The 19,915-nt window shown below is 46.3% G+C and overlaps 1 protein-coding gene across 1 annotated transcript in view; it reads left to right on the forward strand.

Annotated features, from left to right (window-relative positions):
- The window catches only part of LOC144784640 (macrophage mannose receptor 1-like), a 765,034-nt gene that overhangs the window by 303,549 nt on the left and 441,570 nt on the right, over nt 1-19,915 (forward strand). The gene's annotated exons all lie outside the window — the stretch shown is intronic.

Below are 19,915 nucleotides of genomic sequence, written 5' to 3' on the forward strand. Positions count from 1 at the left end.
CCCTTGATTGTATCCGTGCCGTGAGCAGCTCCATGGTCAGGACCTGCCAGAGGCGCACGAACCAGGAAGCTATCGGCGGTGCCTCAGTCCGCTTCCAGTATAGTGCAATGAGTTGTTTGGCAGCGCCTAGCATGTGGAGGGTGAGGATCCAGTCGCTGCGCGTGAGTGCTTTAAGTGTGGGGGGTCGTATACCCAGCAATAGTGTGCAAACCTCCTCAGGGAGGGGAAAACCCAACACCTCCTTAATGTGACTGAGGACCTCCTTCCAAAAGACAGCCAGGGCAGGGCACGACCACCAGATGTGTATGAAATCGCCAGTCGCAGTGCCACATCTCCAGCACAGCGGTGAGGAGGCAGGGAACATTTTGCTTAGTCGCAGGGGGGTGTAGTACCATTGTGTTAACATCTTGTATGCATTTTCCCTCTGCGGTATGCTGCGGTAGGATTTGGGGATGTCGTTCCAGAGCCTAGACCACTGAGATGGCGTGATCTCAGTGCCAGTTGCCGTCTGCCACTGCCTTTGGTAGGGATGCGCAGGCGGAGTGGTGGGATGCTGCAAGATGTTGTAGATTTGGGAGATGAGTCGTTTCAGTCCCCCGAGGGAGCGTGCCAACTTTTCAAATGGAGTGTGCGCCCTGGAAGCGGCCTGATACATGTCATCTCCCGAGGTCCAGTGGCGCAGCTGCGCGTACTGCAAGCTAGCAGTCGAGGGGAGGTTGAACTCCTCTTTGCAGTCCAGCCACGATTTAGGCGACCCACAAAGAAAAAGATCTCCTGCAACCCTGCAGTCTCCTTGAGTCCAGCTCTCGAACGCCCGGGTCTGAGCAGCAGGGGGAAAGTGCGGGTTGCCGGCAATGGGGGTATGCGGAGAGGGGAACGTGGTCAGACCTTTGGACACTGCCACTCTGTCCCATACTTCAAGAACCGTCCTCGTGGGGACCGCCATGTATGCACTTCTGGAGCGCGCCACCCGCGGTAACCAAGGCAGGTCCCATATGGTGCGCCCCGTAACCACTCGGTCCATGTGGAACCAGTGCTTGTCGCTTTCGCGTGCACCCCATTCTATCACGAACCGGAGATGCGCCGCCCAGTAGTAGTGGAGAAGATTCGGGCAGGCTAGGCCGCCCCTGTCCCTCGGCTCCATGAGGACTTTCTGTGAGAACCGGGGTCGTTTGCCTCCCCATATGAAAGACGTGAGGTCGCGTTGGAGGGTCTTGATGCAGTGAATCGGTATCGGGGTGGGGAGGCACTGGAAGACATATAGAATGCGGGGGAGGATCGACATCTTGACCGCGTTGAGCCGCCCTAACCAGGAAATCATCAGGGGTTTCCATTTCCGCAGGTCCGCCAGGACATCCTTTCGGCAAGCAGCCCAGTTTTTCGAGGACCACGAGTCGAGGCGAGGAGTGAGGTCCAGACCCAGGTATTTGATGTGTTCATCCGCCCAACGGTAGGGCGTGACCTCCCTCAGCAGGCAGACCTCCTCCTCGGGGATGGTGAGGTTAAGCGCCCAAGATTTGGTGTGGTTAATTTTAAGGCCAGACGCCCGCTCGAACAGTGTGAGGGCGTCGTGTACCGCTGGGAGTGAGACTCGAGGGTTCGTGAGAGTAAGGATCAGGTCGTCCGCAAACAGCGCTACTTTGTTAGCACGCCCCCCGTGGGGGATGCCATGGATGTCAGGGGTACGCCTAATCAACTCCGCCAGCGGCTCGACCGCCAGGGCGAACAGGAGCGGCGAGAGCGGGCATCCCTGCCTCGTACCCCTGTGGATCGAGAGCGGCGGTGTCAGTTGGCCGTTGACCCGGATTCTAGCCTGTGGTCCAATGTAAGGGGCCATGCACCTGGAGATCATGGTAGGGCCAAGACCCAGTTTCTCAAGGACCGCCCTCAGGAAGGTCCAGTCGACCCGGTCGAAGGCCTTTTCCGCGTCTAGCGAGAGGAGGCAGGCCGGGATTTTCCAATGGTGTACCTTTCCCACCAAGTGTGCCAACCTGCGAACATTATCGGCCCCCTGGCGGTCTCGTATAAAACCCACCTGGTCCGGGTTCACCAGACCCGGCATATGTGGATCCAGCCGTTTGGCCAGGATCTTAGTGTAAATCTTAAGATCGGTGTTAAGGAGGGCGATGGGGCGATAGGAAGCACACAAGTCGGGGTCCTTCCCAGGTTTGGGGATCAAGGCTATTTCCGCCATGCCCATATCGGGGGACGGGCCGATAGCGTCAGAAAAGGATCCATAGAGGCGCAGTAGATGTGGGCGGAGCTGGGTCAGGAACAGGCGATAGAAGGCCAATGGCAGGCCATCCGGCCCCGGGGTTTTCCCCACGGGGAGGTCCCCTATAGCCTCTGTCACTTCCTCCTCCCGCAGGGGGTCCTCCAACGTGGCTGCACACGCCGGGGACAGCGGGGATCCCTCAAAGAGTTATTGGCATTTTAATACATTCACAAAGTGGAATATATTTCCAATCACACAATGTCCCAAATACGCTTAAAAGTGGAATTACAAGTCATTTTTCTCCTCCCTTCTTCCACAAGAGCAGTTCAAACATGAATGGCAAAATATCCTAGTTTGCAAATATTTTCTATATAATTATGGCTCTGCCATATTTGCCACGTAATACATCATCCACTTCATAATCTTACAGTTTTAACTAATAATTTTTGTAGCTCAAACGGATATAAAGTTACTAATCAACGTGACTGGAGTTGATGCAAAGTGGACGACCCTTTGCAAAGGTTGACTATCACCTTTCTCACTGCTGCATTTGTATGTTATACTGATACTAATGAGGCAGAATCTTAGCAGAGACTTAACATGTGTACAAATGTCTAAATAATAAAGTATAAGAAAATATATTGCTTTACGCTGCAGCCTTTTTTTGTTGCATAATTTAGTCAACACTGCAGCATCATTTTGTCCCCCATTGCTGCATAATTCCAGTGGCTCCAGAGCAGGTAGCACATGTTAAAAGTGCTTGTGCATGAAGCAGAGAGACTGTGAAGTTTGCAAACTTAGTTTGGTGTGCTTGCAAATCCTGCATTGCCGAGCCCTGATGAGTTGCAGCTACTACTGCTGAAACAAGGCCAATGGAGGTACCAATGGGTGAGGCGGACTGGGATCTATGGCAGGGTCGGCTTTAGTGCTGGTGGTGCCCAGTGCAACAATGTTTGTTGGTGCCCCCAATGATCACCTACGCCTCAGACTCCCTCACTACCACCCTTTAACAGTGCCCCTTAAGTCTCTATAACCACACTCTTTCTCAGATGCATTTAATTTGATTTACAGAGCACTTTACATCACACACCCTACACAGAGACAATCATATATATTTGTGTAAATCACTGTATAGGAAATGTTACATAAGACAAAGGACTACAAGGTGTAGAAGCCACATGACAACCATACTAGTAGGCAATATAGTTTAATAGCTCACTGTTCTATGTTAGGGTTTTAACTTATAAACTGCAAGTAAAAAAAGGATCGCTCTGACAAAAGCAGCAACCTACTAACCTAGTTAACAATATGTGCACTTTGTGATCTACATGGTACATGTTCTTTGCAGCAGGCACATTACCCCTTTGTGCTACCTTTTCAGGAGTCAACCCTTCAACTAGACAAAACTCCGATCTCTCTCTAGGAAGAACATAATCACCGAAGTTATCATGACATTTTTAATGTTGCTGAAAATTGCTGGAGGCCAGGAAGGAGGCAGACAGTTTTTTTTAAACCATAATATACTTGCAAACACTATGCACCCACCCGAAATAGGTACCCAGTGCGGTCACACTCGTCGCACCGTCCTAGCCTGCTCAAGGTTCCTGTGACCTCTGTGACAGAGTCACAGTGACTGGATCACTGCTGCTCTAGGGTGTGCTGCTTCGTAGGCCGGCCCGCAAGACAGGAGTTGAGCTTCAATGTTGATTGTGGTGAACAAGCCTTCAAGGTTAATCCACACTTGCCACCACGAGTTTCCACTTGTTGGTGCTAAGACACCAGGGCTTCTAAGGTCTAGCAGGGCCTTCTAAGGTCTAACATGCGGATATGCTCCTTCAGGAAAGTGGTCTGGTGGTCTGGTCCTCAAAGCTGAACCTTGATTCCCCAGTTGCAAATTCAGCAGCTCTTACCATAGTGTGACATCCTCTACCCCACTGAACACCATACTGCCCCAGTGAGAGAAACTTGCACTGCCTTCAGCTACAACCTAATTGTGCCCCGCTATAAACACCTGGATGTGGCTCAATTCAAATTACGCACTAGACAAGAGTAATATGCTGCCTTTAAAAAAAAACATCCCGGCAAAACCAAACACTCATAGGGAGTGCAAGATTAAGTAAAGCATGTGAAATGTAAGCAGAAACAACATGGTTACCTTACCGTTTCAATGCCCATTGCTTATATCCATACAAAACCTAAGCAGTACGGTTTTAAACAAACACTTCTATAAACAAATAGCCATGTTATACATTTTGTTTTCCAATCCACCCATCAACCAGGTATTGCAATACATCCAGGAATGGTGCACTTCCCCACCTAGGGACAACAATGATGTTCAAAGAAAGACGAGAAAACAAAAGTAACGCTTCATTGCAAGGTCTGTAAAGTGAGGCTGATGTGTTTGGATGTGAATAATACCAATCTGGCCGCCACTTTGCAACCACTCTGTCTTGCTTTAATTAGTTATGTATTTATTTTTCATATTTAAAACCTTTTATTTATCTCCATCCCGAGGCTGCACTTTGGAGTAGAAAAATGTCAGAAAAAGGGCATTTCCCCACAAGAGTTTTTTTTCTTTTTTGGATCCATTTCACAGGGAAGCAACTAAATGAAAGAAGGAAAGAGAGGTCGTGAACCGTTTCTTCAAGTCACCGTTTTCAGTAAGTGAAGAGCAAGACAGAAAGAGAAGGAATAATAGGAGGAGAGGGTGGGGGCAGCTGGCAGCACAGAAAAGAAGAGGACATTATCCATGTCTGCTCTGGCCAGTAAGGAAGAGACAGAGTCCTTTTCCTTCTCAGCCCGCCCCCGAACGTCCACAAAAGCAAGCCAAGCCTTATCTGAATGGACACCGAAGAGCAAACAATGCATGCAAAGAGATACAAAGACATAAAAGAAGCATAGATACACCACAACAAAACATGCCTACGAATACACAAAACAATGTACCTACGGAGCATGTCGACACAAAGTATACAAACAGACAGCACCAATGTACACAGGCACAGAGAACACTTACACACGGAGAACGTTCAATCACAGAGCACACAGAAAACTGTGCCAGGGAGTAGTCGAGCCAAAGACACACGTTACTCACTGATTCAGTACTCCTGGGCAGTCCCCATCAAGGCACAGCTCCGGAACAGGAGCCATCATTCTAGCTGATAACAGAACCCTGCACAGCTCATTCGAGACACCGATAGGAACACAGTGTGACCAAAACACCAGATGCTCTCTGTACCACACACGCAGCAGTGTGTAGCAACATAAATGAAACTGAAACAGCACTAAAATCATGGCTGGCAAATGTGAATAGTTAAAAAAGTTCCTCTCGGACACAGATTAATCTGAAGAGCGGACGGAAACTGTAGTTAGGCGCTGCTGCTTCCGGAATAAACAGAAGTGAAGCTTTGCCTCTACAGCCAATAATAAGTCCAAAAAGAAAAGCTATGATAACGTTAAACGAATGGGAAGAGGCAGGAGAAATTAGGCGGCAATAGGCAGAGTTTCTCCCAACATACAAATTACTTAATGCCTTGTAGAAGCAGCGCATGTTCTGCCCCATGAAAGACCTAAAAATGGCACTGAGCAGGTTAATAAAAGACACGTGGACTTTTTTTTTGCTGCAACACCCACTACCAACCTAGTAGCCACTTACCACTGAAAACGTCCATTTTTCTCATTATATATATCACCCTTTGAATAGCTCTAGGCCAAATTGATACCTAGAGAGTTGGACCTTTGGACAAACCACAATGGTGTATTAATCAAATCAACTGAATTATGTTTTTGGGATTAAAAACTACAGTTCACAATAAGTACTAGGTATAGTAATCTGGGAATTGTGCGGTTGACTAGCAACTGCAGGTAGATCATCGCATTAAGGTTATAGGGAAACACAGGTTGGCAAGTCAATGCTTCCTGGTGAATCAAATGAGGAAGAATGGCAAATGCACGCCCTTGATTGCCCATTGTCAGTTTCAAATTACCCTCATCGGCTTCACATTTCTAACTTCAAGCAGGATCTAATGACCTTCCAACTTTAGTATTGAGTGTTGAGAGGTGTAACATTTGAAAAAACTACACTGAGGGGCACATGCATCAATATTGCATTTTGTGATTCCTTAATTGCGAAAAATAAGGAATCGCAATTAAGGAATTGCAAACTGCAATGCATCAAGAAATCGCTATAAAAATAGCGATTTCTTAAAATTCCTTAATTGTGATTCTCTAATTAAGAATCGCAATTAAGGAATACCTCCCCATCCATTCCTATGGGCCTAGAGGCCCATAGGAATGAATGGAAAGACATTCTTAATTTGCAATTCACCATTAGAAATTCGCAAATTAAGAATGCAATTTCAAGGGTGCAGGGGTGTCCAAAAGACACCCTGTTGCACCCCTGAAATCTGCTTAGAAGTACATTTTGCACACTCACATGCCCCAAGGGCATGTGTGTGTGTAAAATGGAACTTTGAAAAATGCACTTTAGTGCATTTTTCAAAGTTTTCGCAAATTACCATGAAAGTCAACTTCATGGTAATTTGCTCCCCTTATTTGCGAATTCGCAAATTTTTAAAGTTTGATGCATTGCATTTAAGGAATCTCAATTTGAGATTCCTTAAATGCAATCGCAATATAAGAAATCGCAATTTTGCGATTTCTTAAATTGCGAAAATTACAAAAATGTTAATGCATCCCCAAAAATGGAATTGCATTCGCAAACGGCCGAATTTTGCGATTCGCACCATTTGCGAATGCAATTTGCATTGATCCATGTGCCCCTGAGTCCTTTAACATTGCTAGCTTCCCCTTTTACAAAATAAATGCATTTGTCCCAGGTACCATTAGTCAAAAGCTTCTGGCAAATGGCGCTTGGGAGAGGGTGTGACGTGATGGCCAGATGGTCAGAGCTGATGACTGTAGATCAGGGGAACAGGTTTGAGTCTCGATGTCTGCTCATCATCCATGCTGGGCAAATCACTTAATGTCTCCATGCTTAAAAAATACCACTGAATGTGTCCTTGTGTAATGAAACTTGTGCTCATGTAAACTGTTCCAATTCTTTTTGGTTGAGTTTGTTTTATATAAAACTACAAAAAAAATCCTGATTTGTTTTTCTTCCCCTTAAAAACATCTTATGAAAAAAACGTGAATCATAAATGCATGGTTACTCACCAGTAATCTTCATTACTCCGCGTCCTGCTTTTCCCGTTACATTCCTTATCTATGAGCAGCTTGTCTGCTTCACAGAACGTTTTACCCAGCTAAGGACAAAATACTTTCCCATATATGGCGCTGCCTACCCAGCAGGTAACATCACTCAGACAACCTAAGAATACCAAAGAAACTCAAAATAAAATAAAAACAATCACCAGTACCAGAAACCAGGGAGGGATGGACGGGCGCTGGAATGGAATGGGAAAACCCAGACTTGGAGTAATGAAGATTACCAGTGATTAACGGGGCATTACCTCATTGTCTATTTTCCCGCCTCAATTCCTTATCCATGTACTCATAACCAAGCACACAGTGATTCATGCACACAGAAACCAAGGATGATGCCAAACACTGGATATTTTAAATGCAAAAAAACAAGAAAATTACAGACTATCCACAGCAGATAAAACATGAATGCCAAAATCAGAGGAGGCTGCCATCAACATCTGGAGATGGTAGTGGGAGACAAAAGTGTGGTGAGAGGCCCACGTAGCAGCATTACAAATGTCCCACAGAGATGCTCTTTTAAACATCACCCAGGAGGAGGAAACACCCCAAATGACCGCCCATGGACAGAAGAGGGACGAGGGAGGCAGGCAACTTCGACTTTGTAAGACAAGACCACAGCACTATTCCCCAACGAGTAAGATTAGACAAAAAAGGCCACATCCAGATAGAACATACGTAACAAACAAGGAATCATCTGTAAGATTAGACAAAAAAGGTCACTCCCAGATAGACCATACGTAACAAACAAGGAATCATCTGGTTGAAAATCACTGGTACGATCCAGATAGATGCAAAGAGAATGGAGAACCTCCTCTTCAGGAGTAGAAGGATCAGGATAAAACACCAGAAGGACAATATCCTCCTGACAGTGGAAGTCAAGCAAGACCATGGGCAGAAAAACTCACTATGGCACAAAATCACTTTATCTGGACAGAAACACAAAAGGAGCAAGAAGCCAACAAAGCCCCAAGCTCACCAGCCCTGTGACCAGAAGAAACCACCACAACAAAAGAACTTTAGCTGAAAGAAACATAAGGTCAATGGAAAACAGGGGATAAACAGGAGGACCAGTCAGAGCCTGTAGCACCAAAGGGACATCCCAGGCGGTCCAGGGAGAGCAGGAGATGGGGTGTTAAAGCAAAAAGCTCCACATCAGGCACCTCACCAAGGGAGACACATAAGCTAAATCAGAGCCCCTGAAAGCCAGAATGCTGATCTATTGGGTCCAGAGGGTGTACACCACTAAACCTATCACAAACCCATCCTAAAAAAATCCAACACCTTGACAGATCAAAGGAAACAGGAGACAGACCCTTCCACTGGTACCAAGAATAAAAGTTCTTCCAATGACGAGTGTAAGACTTCTGGGTCGAAGGCCTGCGAGACAACTGGGTGTACTGGGCCACCTCAAGCGAACAACTCTGAGCCAACAAGGACAGCCTCTCAAGTACCATAGCCGCAGTCTGAGGCACAGCAGACACAATGAGATAAGAAGAGGAGCAAGCAAGGGGGAGGGATGCATGGGAAACCTCCAATGTGGACAAACTGCCAAACCCCAAAGAAGGGGAAACCATGGCCTGCTGCACCATTCCGGAACAACCAGTAGAACCTGTGCCTGGTCCACCCGAATCGTCCTGAGGACCCGGGAAATCAAGGGAAATGGGGGAAAGGCAAACAGGAGTCCCTGGGACCACGGGATAGAGAAAGCATCTATCGCGCAGGCCAACCTCAAGGGCATCGAGTTGCAAAACAGAGGGAGAAGGGCTGTCCCATCTGAGGCAAACACATTCAGCCAAGTAAGGCCGAACCTGGAGAGAATCTGTATGAAGAGAAGAGTCAACAGGCACATGGTCACAGATGATGGGAACACCCTGCTTAAAGAATCCACAGAACCATTTTCAGTCCCCGAAAGAGAGACTGCAGAGAGAGAGAGGAGATTCCTCTCCACCCACAGACTGATTTTCCAGGAAAGGAGAAACAGAGACCAGCGCATCTCCCATTGCCGGTTGACCTAGACACGCACAACCTGGTTGTTGGTCTGAAAATAGACGGTACAAAAGGGGTTGGTGATGGACGGAGCATCTGAACCAATCAAACACTCACACCCAGTCAGCAGATCTGGGTTTAATCCATCACCGTTCTTTAGCCCACTCTGCCACCCCAGTTCAGACATGGCCATATGCAAATCAGTCTGACCCTGTGCCTCATGGGAACAGTCCAGCCCGAACTGCCAAGCCATGCCTTCCCTGGACCGGAAACAAGCTTCCGAGGACCGGTTTCTGGCATTTCAGCCGTCTTCAGCCTGGCTTGCTTGAATCCAGTGGCAAAGTGAGCAAGGGACTCACGTCTGAGCATACCCTGCCAACTTATGGCGAACAAAGCGGTACAAAAGGGGGTGGTGATGGACGGAGCATCTGAACCAATCAAACACTCACACCCAGTCAACAGATCTGGGTTTAATCCATCACCGTTCTTTAGCCCACTCTGCCACCCCAGTTCAGACATGGCCATATGTTAAATCAGTCTGACCCTGTGCCTCATGGGAACAGTCCAGCCTGAACTGCCTAGCCATGCCTTCCCTGGACTGGATTCAAGCAAGCCTGGCTGAAGACAGCTGTAATGCCAGAAACCGGTCCTAGGAAGCTTGAATCCGGTCCAGGGAAGGCATGGCTTGGCAGTTCGGGCTGGACTGTTCCCATGAGGCACAGGGTCAGACTGATTTGCATATGGCCATGTCTGAACTGGGGTGGCAGAGTGGGCTAAAGAACGGTGATGGATTAAACCCAGATCTGTTGACTGGGTGTGAGTGTTTGATTGGTTCAAATGCTCCGTCCGTCACCACCCCCTTTTGTACCGCTGAAAATAGACAGCATGGTTCCAGAGGAGAGGAGATAGGCAAATTAGTGATTTCCACACTGCCATCGATTCACTCCAGTACGAGGACAGGAGACCACTGTACTGGGACCACCTGCCTTGAAGCTTGAAAGCCCCCAGAATGGCACTTGCATTGGTCTTCGGGACCACCGAGGGAGGAGGATTAAGATTGAAGTCCTGGGACAGATTATGAGGTGACAATCCCCACTGGAGGGACTCCCGGATCTCCAGGGTGACAGGAATGAGAGCCTCATAAGCCTGAGAAGCCGGATCACAGTGGGACCGAGGCAGGGGAGGATACAAATGGAGGTGGGCCATGGAAAGCACATGCAGAGTGGAGGCCATCTCCCCCTGACTCTGCAGTCAGAGACGAATGGACACCTGAGATTGGGGCAGAACCCAGGAAAAAGTTTGGAATAGAATCAATTGTGTTTTTGGAGACTGGAACTCCATCCCATGGTACAGCTGGAAGAGGGCCCTAATGGACTTCAGACACTGAAAGGGGCACAGAGAGAACTTACTGTGGTTGATGAGAAACCCAAAAAACTCCAGAAGATGACATGTGTGTCCTCCATAGCCTGTGAAAAAAAAGGAGACAATCATCCAATCATGAAGGTAAGGATACACTTGAATACGTTGAGAAAGAAGATTATCTAATAGGTTGGCCAAGATTTTCATAAAAACCCTTGGCGTTGATGAATGGCCGAAAGGATGCACCTGGAACTCGTAGTTCTGGGAGCCCACCGCAAAGAGAAGAAACTGCTGTTCGGTCAGATGGATGGGAACATGCAGGTAGGCTTCCATCAGGTCAATGGGGGTGAGGAAGCCCCTCCCCCCCCTATGCACCTGCTGTAGGATCGACTGCTGGGTCAGCATCTTGAAGCAGCGATGAAGAATGTGCTGATACACCCCCTTCAGATCCAACATGGGGCGTAAGTCCAAGGTGTCCTTCTTCCGCACCAGAAAAATTATTGAATAGTAACCCAGCCCCTGCTCCAGAGGCAGAACATCGATGCTGCAGCCTTCTCCAAAAGAAGCCAAACACCCTCCTACAATCTTGCCCAATTCATAGGATTCCAGGGCAAAGAGTCTCCTGGAACACCTGGGTGGGGAGGGAGGCAAACTCGATCCGGTAACATCCGGTAGCCTGAGGTCACTGTCCGAACTACCCATACACCCCTCCCCCACTGGAGACAAAAGAAGTGAAGACGACCACCAACTGAAGGGGTAGATAATCACTGCTTCGAAGAAGGAGCAGCGGAGGCACCTACAGACTGGCATCGGGATTTGTCCCTTCCACCACCCCTGCCTCGAAAGGGCTGGCCAGCCCCCCTAGCGTGAGTAAAAGCTAAGGGGCAGCAATAACCAAAACCCTGCCTCCGGGCAGGAGGTGTGAATGGGAGCCACCAGATTCCAGTCCTCGGCTGACAGCTTCACCATCTTCTCAAGGTTGGGACCAAACACATTTGAGCCATCAAATGGTAATTTCAAGAGAACAGACTTATGTGGGGTATCTGCCTTCCATGCCTGCATCCATATATGACGAGGAGCCGCAATGCAGGCCCCCGAACCCACTGGACCGGAAACCAGGTTATCGAATGAGATATAGAGCAAGTAACACACCTGGAGTTCCATCAGAGCCAAAGAGAGGAAGTATACCCCCCTCATTCGTCTTCAACGCCAGGGACTGGAAATCCTTCCAAGGGGACTGAACCATAAAATTGGTATAGGTGGTAGGCACTAATGGAAAAAGTGGTGGTGGCGTAAGACCGCTTAAAGGCCCCTTCCACCTTCTTATCCACTGGGTTGGAAGGAAGGGTGTCTTCTGAAAGCACTCAGCCCTGGGAGGAGAAGCTAGCCGTCAGGAACCAGCCTTGTCAATCTCCTTCCATTCCTGGGCCAGCAACTTGCAAACTGCTCAATGCACGGGCAAAGAGGCTGGGTCAGGACGCTTCCCCTCTTCATCCTCGGGGTCCTCGAGGTCCAGCACGGCACAGGGCCGTTAAACCTTAGCCGGAGGCTCTTCTCTTTCTCTGGCCTGAAAAACAGCCTTAACCGCCTTGTTAATTAGCAAGAGTATTGCATCTAAAGTTGGCACCCCCACAGCACCTTTCGAAGTTGACTCCATAGGCGGCAAAGAAACACAATGAAGCTGCCTTCAGCAACTTGCCCATATCTAGGCAACACAACTCTTGTGGCACCCAAAAATCAGCGGGAGCCACGAGAGGCAGGAAGCAGAACAGCCCCATAAACAACTGCATTGAAACACGTGGCGTCCGGTGGAGAGAGGAGAACACCCAGAATCGGTGCGCCTCTGCTGCCTACCCCAGATAAGTGGCAACACAGTGGGGAAGGGGGTTGAAAGTATGGGAATCGGATGCTTCACGCTCCACTCATGAGAGAAGGACCTGTGCCCGCTGGAGCATGGGTTGTGGGTCAAAAAGAAAAACAGACCAGGACTTCAAGTCCACAAGACAAACACAACAAAACCAGAGAAACACTTACCTCTGACCCGCTAGGTATCATCGCACTACAGTGCAGTTGAAAAAGAACAGGCTGTCAGGGTGATGACCTTCCCCCTTATGCCTGTTGGGTAGGTAGCGCCATATTGGAGGATGTATTTTGAAACGTTCTGTGGAGCAAACAGGCTGCTCATGGATAAGGAATGGGACGTGCAAACAGACAAGGAGGTAATTGAAAATGCCCTTAAATTTCCATTCACCACCCTGTGCACGTTTTCACCATTCATCTCCATACAGAGCTTTCTACAAACCCCTTTCAGGTGTCCCTCCCACTTTACAAAAGCTTCAGGCGAATAGTGCAGGGCACCCCCATAACTCCCTCAGCCACAAAGCATTGTTTACAGGACATCCAAGGCATGCAACTTTGAAACAAATGGTGCGCATTTGTTTCTTTATATTGGAGTGGAAACACGAAGTTTCCCCTTTAAAGGTAAATTGTGTGGCTATGTGGTGTTGAGTTGGGGTAGGGGGTGAAAATAAAACAGTCAAAACAGAGCCTGGAGGGGTGAGGCAACGATAGGATGGAGAGCAAGGTAGTAGCACAGGAAGATCATATTTAGCAAACGCGTTTTTAAATAAACACTGTGGAAACAGGCAAATTACCTGTGCCTTGGGTGAGTGCTTACACAATCTAGCACCCAAATGAAATAGTACTGTGCCCTTTTTCACCTACAGGCAATGGTTATTTACGTGCAGGTCTGTAATATTAGTTTCCTTATATGCATTCATGAAAATGAGCACTGCCAAAGTATTTTAATGACATGTTTGATGTGCTCTTTTTTCTGGAATGAAATCATCTTTGTCTATTTTTTGTTTGTATTCTTGGGAAGAGGAGTGAGTGGTGATGATGTAATTGTGCCGATGAGAGACTGGAGAAGGGCTTCAAAACACATACCTTCTCAAACAGTGCTTGAGCAAAAAGAAACAAAAGTTCCCCAAAAGTGAGCCAGTGTAGGACACAAGTAAAGAGGCTATGCTCAAAAGGAGGGACACACAGATGATGTACAAGGTAAGCCATTTAATAAAAAGCAAGCAAATGAGAGTGACATGAGAGCCAACCAATGGTAAGCACTAAGCCATTGTAAAATCTTGCAAAGCTGACAAGAAGACTTTTGCAAATAGACAGCTTGCATTGTGTAGTAGGCTCGGCCTAAAAATATGGCCACCTAGCCATTGTTTTACAGTTTTCATATTAGTATATTTTAATAGCAAACCATTCAATTTAAGTTTAACTTTATGTTAGTTGGACAGCAAAGGGCAATATATATATATATATAATATGGGATAAATACTTCTCTAAAGGCAAGAGGCAGAGTATCTTTAGAGTTAAATGGGACCATTGTTTGGGTGTAATTGTTTAGGATGCTTGTGTTAAAAATAAACTGTTGATATTGTGCTCTTGTAAAATAAAGTAAAATACATCCCTGAAAGTGTAAGTCACCATTTGTCTAGGCAGTGACCTATTATCTCAGATCTTCCCCCATGGGATCCAAATCATTAGGAAAAAGCAGACATTGAAAGTATCATGCTTTCTCCCTGATCTATTAGCTGACAGTACCAATTAACAATGCATCCAGTGATATTTTAGTAATGTGGACACCTGTTAATTGATAAGTGACACCAATAATTCATTTTTTATGTGGTCACACATGATTAAACCACTATACCTTTGAGGAACTTCACCTAAAAGGACCTAAGGATGTCAGATCATTGCAATTTGCTGCAGAACAAGAAAAATCAAATGCCTTTTTAGGTCTAGCTTGACAGGACAGCTGTCACCTTACTTCACGTGATCAATAGAAATCAAGCTTTGAACAGGGTTACCGAGAGAGCAGCTTTAGCTTTGCTGAAGTGTTCATTGACTTAAAAACAGATTTTGATTTGATAGAATGTGGATTCTTCCGCTCAAAAAGGTTGCTGGTACTGAACATTTCGCCTTGTAAGAAAGCTTATGATAAACACTGTAGATCTGAGTCGGATACGGTCACAAGTCATTGATTAAAGCTGTAGGCCTGGTCTGTTGATAATGAAAAGATACAACAAAGACAAAAGGCTTGTTTTTATTATTGTGAAAAGCACATGTTAAAACCAATTGGTCTTTTGGTTTGGATTGTCATTACAGTGCAATTACACTATGTTAACGCTTGTAGACTGGTATTATGTTACATTGAATCTGAGAGGTTACCATGATACGCAAGGGTTTCGGTGAAGGTAACCCCACAATGACACCTCTGGGTAACAGATTTGTGCCTTGAGAATCTTAGTTATGCTATTTCACGACGGGTTGTCTATTGGTTGGAGAACTATAGTTTACACATAATTGTAATTTTATGACTGCAAATAGAGGGTCTTTGTCTCCCCTCAAAAGATAATTCCATTTAGTTCAGATTTAATTGAGCAAAAGTAGTGTGCTTCTGCTGAAAAAGTGTGCTTGGATGTCACTTGTTACCCTGTGGGAATTCTTACACTGAGTACAGCAGAAGTGGGCTGTTTATGGTGCCAAACCATTGATCAAGGCTACAGACTTGATCCGATTATTATGTAAAATACAATAAAGGCAGTAGGCCTGACTTATTTACTGTGAAAGCATATGTTAACGCCACTAGATCTTTCAGTGTGGATTTACTTTACAATGTGTTAAAGCTTGCAGACAGGTAATTTTGCTACAATGACTATCATAGATTACCATTGTTGGCAAGGGTTTTGGTGTTGGTTACCCACTTTGACAAAATATTGAAGATTTGCACTGTGAGAATCCCTGTTATGTCGCTTTAGGAAGGATTGCATAGTGTGTGGCTTATTGTCAATTTGAGGAATATCAAAACGGGGAGTGAAGAGGTGGTGCAACTCGGCACCTCGGTGGGCTAGTCCTCCTCTTATGAAAGCATAAATAATCAACAGAGACCACCTGAAAAAAATTTATTCAGTATATATTCCGATGTTGTTGGAATATACTCAGTGTGTTAAAATACCCCTCACACACCAAAAGGGCCCTTGGTGTCATGCTTCATCATTGGGGTCTTCCCGCCCCCGCTGCGGGACGGGGCAGTGCTGCGACAAGCGGCTACGCCGGAGCACCTTTTTATTGTGAGTGCTATGTGAGTGATAATGGAGTGAGTGTCAGTGGGGTCAGGAGTGATAGACAGTGAAATTAAAAGATACCTGGCCTGGTGTTTAAAAAAAAAAAAAAAAAAAAATTATTTAATAGGCACTGGCTGGTATCATTAAAAGGGGTGAGGCGGAGGGCAAGAACGAGTTACTAGTCTTGCTCTCCTGTGTGGGTCAACATGTTTCGGGGCGACATGCCCCTTCGTCAGGACCGGGTATATAGATCCCCCTGTCACTCACTAATGCGCTCCCACAGATAGAGAGTGATATGTATGATCAATGTGTATAGATAAATTTTATACACGTGTAAAAGCTAGCTCAGTACTACTGATGATATAAGCCTGAAAGGATAAGAACACAGGATTTAGAATGAGCGCGGATCCCAATGCGCTTTACTAGTGAATACCTGTAAGGAAGGAAAATACAAAAAGAGGGAAGGAACACACTTATAGGCTGTTACATGGCACGCCAAAGATTTCTTGGGGGGACCAGGTTTGCCGAGATGGAAAGAAGAAAATTTCAATAAAGCGGAAACAAACATTCATTGGTTTGTATGGCCAGCCAAGGATTTCAAGGGGGGGGCCAGGTTGCAAGAAATTGGTAAAAATGGGAAGGAATAAACACACATGTACACACACACAACAATATAGAGCATCAGAAACTAGCGGTAAGATGCCTATTGAACTGGATACATACTTTTTGAATGAGGAGACAATGCCCCATGAGCCAAGCTGGGCGAAGGGTAAAGAGGGTCCAACTGTGGGAAGGAATGGAGAAAAGGCAGAGATAGTATCGCCAGGACCTAGATTAGCAATTTACACTCAATAGGTTAGAGTAGTGTATTCCAGGTCAGGTCTATCGGCTGTGCCGTACTTACTCAACCCCCACACCTCAGTGCTTCCTCCTTCGTCAGTGGCTTCCGTGGTAATGGTAAGCCTGGGCGGGGTGGGTCTTTTATAGTCTGGCTAAAGGCTTGTTGATTGAGCCCTGATTGAATAACTCGAAACCGATGTGAGCGTTCGGTCGAGTAGTTAGTGCTGGTGACTCAAGCGGCCATTGTTAAATGTCTGAGGTCTGCTGGGCGGAGGTGGGTTTTTAGGGGTGCTTGCCAGAATCTGTATGTCTTATTCCAATGTTGGGTAGCGGTAAGCAAAGGGTGCCGGCAGATCGCTAGGAGACACCCTTGGTCCGTGCAGAAAAAGTGTATCGGCGTCTGCCGACCGGGGCGCATGCGCGGTGATGCTCTGTACGGAGTATACACACGGCGCATGCGCGGTGGTGCTCCGCTTCCAGTCTGTTTCCGCGCATGCGCGGGAGAGCGGCGTTCATTCACGCAGCCCGATCTGGATCTGTAGGAGATCCCTGTTATTGTACACAAGTGGGGAAAAAATGGACCTCTGGGCTGTTAAAGAAAAAGGCACATTTGAGGCAACCTACTTTCTTGTTATTTTCTAGTGGAACAGAGCGAAAAATATATATAGATATCAGTATTTGTGTCTATGCAGGCATTTTTTACAAAAGTTAAAATACATATTATCAAAATAAATTCCACTATGTCAGTCTACAGGTTTTTTGGTTAATTGGAAACTGGAGCCACTCTTATTTTTATAGCAGCTGCTCCAAGGGAATAATTCTGATTTTTAGTTTCTGCAGACATTATGGCACACAGTACAGAAAGGATGCACATTTTCAAATCATGTTGACCTGCACCAGCTCGCAGGTTACTGAGATTGCTTGACGGAGACAAAGGTGTCGTTTTTATAAAAAAGACACTGTGTTCAAGTGCCGAACTGTGATCAGGAGTCTTCTAGGTACCTGGTTGGATCAAACCTTGAATTGCGACCACGGAATATCATCATTCAATCCTGTAAGGTGGGTGCCCAAGCGGTAGACCCAACGTTGTTCTTTCGCAAGAAGGTCCTTGTCACTTCTGTAGGATTCAATGACTGTCCATTTTAGGTCTTCTACACTGTGGCCCATTGTGGCATAGTGAGTGGCCATTCTTGTGGTAGTTCTTTTGCAACGTACGTTGCTGCGGTGTTCGCTCATTCGTATTTTGACCGGCCTAGTGGTCATGCCAACATACTCTTTCTTGCACGGGCAAGTGATCAGATAGACCAAGTTCCGGCTATTGCAGTTAGTAAAGGAACGTTGTTCCCATGTAGACTGGTTGGAAAAAGTTAAATTCCGACTTTTTCTTGTGTACTGACAAGATGTGCATGAGCCACACGGGTGGTGCCCTCCAATAGTTGAGATGGTTGAGGGTCCCTCGTTAGTGAGTTGTTTCGGTCTCGTGTGGACCAGCAGATCCTTAAGGTTCTTACCTCGCCTGTGTGCAAACATGGGTTTAGGGAAATCTAATTCCCCGCAATTCAGTATTTTCCAGTGTCTATTCACAATCTTTGTGATCTGGTTCGAATTGGTGTTGTATGTTGTGACACAAATAGGGCGTTGGTCTTGTTCCTTTTCTGCTGTAGGTTCTAACAGGGCATCTCTGTTGTTATTTCGTGCTCTCTTAAAACCCTTGTTGACCACCTTGCTTGGATAATTCCTGTTACTGAGCTTTGTTTTCAAGTCAGCTGCTTGGGTTTTAAAGTCTTGGATAGCGCTGCAATTACGCCTAAGGCGGAGGAACTGTCCGTAGGGTAAATTGTCGCGTAGATGTCGTGGATGGAAACTGCTATATAGCAACAGGCTATTTTTAGCCGTTGGTTTGAAGTGAGTGCACGTTTCTAAATTACCATTAGCGGGGTAGATATTCAAATCAAGGAAAACGAGGTTTTCATTTGAGGCTGTGTGGGTGAACTTGAGGAACCGGTCTTGTTGGTTCAGCCAAGTCATGAATAGGACCACAGAATCTTGATCACCCCGCCAGATGACTAATACGTCATCTATGTATCTTTTCCATGCGACCACATGGTTCCTGTAGGGGTTCTGGTCGTTCAGGATTCTGGTGGCTTCGAGATGGTGCACATAGAGCCCAGCTAGGCTCGGCGCACAGGTGCTGCCCATGCTCGTGCCGTGTTTTTGTAAGTAATATGTGTTTTCATACATGAAGAAATTCTTTTTCAGGGTCATAGAGATGCATTCAAGGACCACCTGTCTCGGGGTGTGGTACGCCCATGGGGTAGAGAACAAAACTTCCTCAATTATTTCTAGAGTCTCTTGGTGGGGGAGACTCGTGTACAGACTCTCTACATCTAGTCCCAGAAGGAGGTCTTGTTCGGGGTCAAAAGGTATTTCTTTTACCAACTGTAGGACTGCTTTTGTGTCCTTTAGATAGGTACTCGTCTTCTGTACTATCGGTCTAAGGAAAGCATCCGCAAATTTTGATAAGGGTTCAAGGATTGATTGTATTCCGGATACTATAGGGCGCCCAGGTGGATATGGGGCATCCTTATGGATCTTGGGGATGGTGTAGAAATAAGGAGTTTTTGGATTCTTTTGAATCAGAAAATCGCTCTCTTGTTTTGTTAGCCAGTCGTGTGCCATTGCTTCTTCAATCATTATGAGGATGCAGATCCTGACTTCTTCAGTCGGGTCTTCCCTTAGTATTTGATAATTGCGTCTGTCCTCAAGTAGTTTCCTGCACTCCCTATCGTAATTGGTATACGTTTGTATCACCGTAGCCCCGCCTTTGTCGGCAGGCTTAATTACAATAGTTTCATTGTTTGCCAGTTCGTGCAGGGCCGTTCTCTCAGCTGTGGAGGTGTTATTAAAGACATCACCACCGTCAGTGGTTAGCTTCTCCAGATCTGCCATAACTGCCTTTTCGAAGGTTAACAGTTCAACAGGTAACATAGAGTCTAGAGGTGTGAAAGAGGATTTGTTTTTTAGGCCTGTATCTGATTGGATATTTGTTTCATTGTTTGAGTCCTGAAAAAAAGCTTTTAGCTTAAGTTTTCGCGTAAACTCTTTCATCTCTTGGCAGAGTTTGAATTTATCCATTTTGTGAGTTGGAACGAAACCC

Source organism: Lissotriton helveticus, chromosome 10 (genome assembly GCF_964261635.1).
Source record: "Lissotriton helveticus chromosome 10, aLisHel1.1, whole genome shotgun sequence".
In the NCBI taxonomy this organism is placed as follows: domain Eukaryota; kingdom Metazoa; phylum Chordata; class Amphibia; order Caudata; family Salamandridae; genus Lissotriton; species Lissotriton helveticus.